The 4801-nt window shown below is 49.2% G+C and overlaps 1 pseudogene; it reads right to left on the bottom strand.

Annotated features, from left to right (window-relative positions):
- The window catches only part of LOC123983568, a 10982-nt pseudogene that overhangs the window by 1310 nt on the left and 4871 nt on the right, over window positions 1–4801 (bottom strand).

The following is a 4801-nucleotide window of genomic DNA, read 5'->3' as shown; positions in this document are numbered from 1 at the left end:
ACGGTCGTCACCACACGGTCGTCACCACACGGTCGTCACCACACGGTCGTCACCACACGGTCGTCACCACACGGTCGTCACCACACGGTCGTCACCACGTCACCACACGGTCGTCACCACGTCACCACACGGTCGTCACCACGTCACCACACGGTCGTCATCACGTCACCACGTCACCACACGGTCGTCACCACACGGTCGTCACCACACGGTCGTCACCACACGGTCGTCACCACGTCACCACACGGTCGTCACCACGTCATCACGTCATCACACGGTCGTCACCACGTCATCACGTCACCACGTCATCACACGGTCGTCACCACGTCACCACACGGTCGTCACCACGTCATCACACGGTCGTCACCACGTCATCACGTCATCACGTCACCACGTCACCACACGGTCGTCACCACGTCACCACGTCATCACGTCACCACGTCACCACACGGTCGTCACCACGTCACCACGTCATCACGTCACCACGTCACCACACGGTCGTCACCACGTCATCACGTCCCCACACGCTCGTCCCCACACGCTCGTCCCCACACGCTCGTCCCCACACGCTCGTCCCCACACGCTCGTCCCCACGTCATCACACGGTCGTCCACTTCTGTCTGCAGCAGTGACAGTTAAAGAAACACAGATACATGTTTGTACACACTGACAGTACGGAGGCCTGGAGGGGCCATTCAGAGGAGAAGAGAGGGAGAGAGAGAGAGAGAGGGGAGGGGAGAGGGAGAGAGGGGGGGGGAGAGAGGCCTGTATTCACTGTCGGACCGGAGCAGGACCAAGGGCCCGTCTCAGTAAGGCCCCTGGTCCTGAGATGAACTTCGGTCTAAATCTCCCATGAATCCCCGCTGACCCGGGAAAGGTGACGAGGCCGTAACGCGATGGAAACATGTTGACCAGCTGAGGTTCGATTTGAGGAATAATGTTTCAGAGCCAGACGGAAACGTAGCTCTAGATTGTGGCGACTTATTATTTGAATATCTGCTCGGCCCTCTGCCGACACGCGGAGCGTCACGTGCCGGCCTCCCCGCCGACCTGTAGACCCTGCGCGATTCCGCTTCCTCTGTGCTGTTTTATCATTAGGAAATGTGTGGGGGGGGGGTGGGCGGTCTCCGTTCACAGGACCTTTTGTTAACGGTCCCAAATGTTAGAACGGGTTTTACCACACAGAGAGAATTAAGAACAGCTGCTGAGAGCGAAGCGGTTCTTGTTTTTAAACTTGATCACGTTAAAGTACGATTTCTAGATTTCGATCTTTAGAACTCTTGGTATTCTGCTAAGAGAGGCGTCTTCTTTTAACTTCAACATGTTCTCCTGTTGAAACAAATACAAGTGAAACAGCATCGTGTGGCCCTCCGGCCGACCCAGGACTGTGGCCCTCCGGCCGACCCGCTTCTCTCAGATGTCTCGTGTGTACTGATTAATCACAACGTAAACACAGAGAGACCGGAGCTTTCAGGGCCCCTAGAGGCCCCTGTGGTCAGTGTTACCTGGTTGGTGACGTGTGTGTCGGCTCCGTGCTTCAGCAGCAGCTGGATGATTTTAAATCTGTTGTGTCCAACAGCGTCGTGCAGCGGAGAGTCTCCCTCCTGCAACACACACACACTGCTTATTGATCTGACAGGTTATTGATGAACCAGATAGTACTTCAAATACTTGTGTACTGTCAAAACTACCCAGAGGCCCCAAGGTGTTCATTACATCAGTTAAACAGGTAGAATCCTCCCAACGGAAACATTTGGCAAATGGAAATACTATCACGGTTTAACAGATTTTATTTACACACACCCTGTCCTGCGTGTTGACTTCAGCTCCGCAGGAGATCAGGTGTTCAACACAGTCCAGGTGTCCGGTCCTCAGAGACCTGAAGAGGAGTGCTGTCCAGCTGACACACACACAGTATTTTAGTCTCACTGTCCTCCCGCAGGTTTCTAATTCATTAATACAGATATTTTTAATGTCTTTGCTGATACACTGGTTTGTGATTTACATTTTCAGACGTGTTTTGTCTTGTGATTTATTCAAAAAACAATCTTGTAATGTTATTTCAGCGGGGATTTAAAGTTCTTATTACATCGTTACAATTATTTTATTTGATAGTAGTAGTATTACTGTCTGTGGTATTACCTTGTCTCTTGCAGTAATGTCCGCTCCATGGTTCAACAGCAGTTGGAGGACAGACAGATGTCCTCCTCGACAAGCGGTGTGGACACAAGTGGACCACAGCTGAACAGAACCAGAACATTAGAAACGAGATATATAGATAGATGTTGTTGCCCCGTTCATCATGAGCTGAACTCAAAGATCTAAGACTTTTTTGTGTGTGTGCACAAAAGACCTATTTCTCTCAAATATTGTTCACAAATCTGTCAGAATCTGTGTTAGTGAGCACTTCTCCAGCTCACAGATTAAAACTGGTTCTAACTCCAGATTAAAACTGGGATTAAAACTGGTTCTAACTCCAGATTAAAACTGGGATTAAAACTGGTTCTAACACTGGAGCCAGAGACCTGGTATAAACCCAGAAAGCCTTGTGGTCCTTTGAAAGGAGCTGGACTGAATCGGTTCTTCCAGAGTCCCCCTTATGAGTGCCTCTGAGTGAGAAACTCAATTTGAAAACTGAATTCTGGACTGAATCTGGACCGAAAGCCAATATGTGAAAGCAATGAGATTTAAATTGAATTTCAAACTGTTAAATTTGATCTGAAATCCAATTTAGCGTACTATAGATTTTAAATTCAGATTCCATTTGCGCAGGCTTTAAAATAACATGATAAACGTCGTACCTTGTCTTTGCTGTGGACGTCGGCGCCGGCCTCCAACGGTTTGGTGACGACCTCTGCGTGACCTTGTGAGCACGCTCTGTGCAGACCTGTACGCTCAAACTGAACACAGACAGCAGCACAGACATCAGCTGGTCCAGACCGGTCCAGACCGCCTCTGAACCAGCGACATGAAGAAACGTCATGCTGCAACATAAAAAGACGTTTCTCCCGTTTCCTGTCCAGGTAGCCAGCTGGCGGCCATCTTTGTTTGGGGTCACAACTTGTTAGAAATTTATGTTGCAGCAGACGGAATATTTATTGATCCGATGTTTCAGAGTCTTTAAGGATTCTGGAAACACCCCCAAAGCAAACAAACAGGAAGTGATGTTCTTAGGTTCTGTCTTTCAGAGAAAGATAATTCAGCCCTCTGGAGGCCGAAGAAAGTACGACGGGTGCAAATAAAGTCATGTGACGTAAAGAGAAAGTCCACATAACGCGGTGGACGCATGGGTCAGGATCAGGATCAGGGTTCGAGTCCTGTGAAAGTCAAAATAACGCTACGTCACGTGACTTACAAACCCAACGGCGGCGTTAACCCGTCATGTGACTTACATCACCTTCAGGTCCGGTACACCTCAGAAAGTGAAACGTTCATTTACTCTCGACCCGTTTGGCCGTTCAGGTGTTAAAAATCGTTTTTAATTCCCTGTTCTTGTCTTTTCCTTTGATCCTGAACTGTGAAGCAGGTTCAGGATCTTCTTCAATTCAACTCCTACCACATGATCAATAATCTGGTTGTTCTAGCGTGGCACTTTACCGCCCTCTGCTGTTGGGCCGCAGCCGAGGGTGGAGGACTCACAGCGTCGCAGGCGTTGACGTCTCCACCTGTAGACAGGTATCTGTCCATCACCAGCAGCTGCTTCTGATCACAGGCCTTAAAGAAATCCTCCTCGTCCACGTAGTAAGGCTGCGAGACACAAACAGTCGCCCGTCACGTGATCACATGATCACCAAGTCATGAACAGCTTTGTCTGGTAATGAAACGGTCAGCGATGAAATTTACTGGTCTGTAATCAGTCTGACTTCTGACTCTGCAGGTGACGCTGAAGACGTCACTGTGCGATCACCTGGTTACCTGTCCAGGGGAGGACGTGTCTTACCACGGACTGCGCAGCAGGGGGGGCTGCAGGTCTCCTCACAGCAGCTTTCTGATCCCTCTTGGTCTTCATCAGCAGCAGGAGGTTCTGAAGGTCAGCAGGAGTCTCCAAGAGGAGACGGCCCGACGTGTCCGTCTGCAGGAGGACAGACAGACAGGAGGACAGACAGTGGAAACAAAAGCAGAAGTTGTAGTCAGCACAGTCCCAGCTGGTCTCAGACTCTTGGTCAGACCTCTGGCGTCTCTTTTTCCCGACGTCCCGTCAGACTGATCAGCAGAGGACAGCAGGACGCCGAGATCAGCTGATGTTTGTTTCCTCCTACCTTCAATTCAATTTTATTTATATAGCGCCAAATCACAACAACGGTTATCTCACAGCGCTTTTCATAAAGAGCAGGTCTAGACCGAACTCTATGATGTTATTTACAGAAGCCCAACAGTTCCCACCAAGAGCAGCACTAGGAGACAGAGGCAAGGAAAAACTTCCTTTAAGAGGCAGAAACCTCGAGCAGAACCATGACTCAGGGTGGGCGGCCAGAGAAGCCAGTGGAATCTAACAGAGAGATAAACGCAGTACTGAAGCTGTCATTCTCAACATCCACATGAATATTAAAATCCCCTACAATAATAACTTTGTCCGTTTTAAGGACTAAAGTTGACAAAAACTCTGCAAATTCAGATAAGAATTCAGAGTACGGGCCAGGTGCTCGGTACACTATAACGAAGAGAATTGGTTGCAGTGATTTCCAACTTGGGTGCGAAAGACCAAGAACAAGGCTTTCAAATGAGTTATAGTTTAGTTTAGGTTTAGAGCTGATTAGTAGGCTAGAGTCGAAGATAACTGCAACTCCACCTCCTCGGCCTG

The sequence above is a fragment of the Micropterus dolomieu genome, linkage group LG14 (assembly GCF_021292245.1).
Source record: "Micropterus dolomieu isolate WLL.071019.BEF.003 ecotype Adirondacks linkage group LG14, ASM2129224v1, whole genome shotgun sequence".
Classification (NCBI taxonomy): Eukaryota; Metazoa; Chordata; class Actinopteri; order Centrarchiformes; family Centrarchidae; genus Micropterus; species Micropterus dolomieu.
This window is presented reverse-complemented; position numbering and strand designations above follow the sequence as displayed.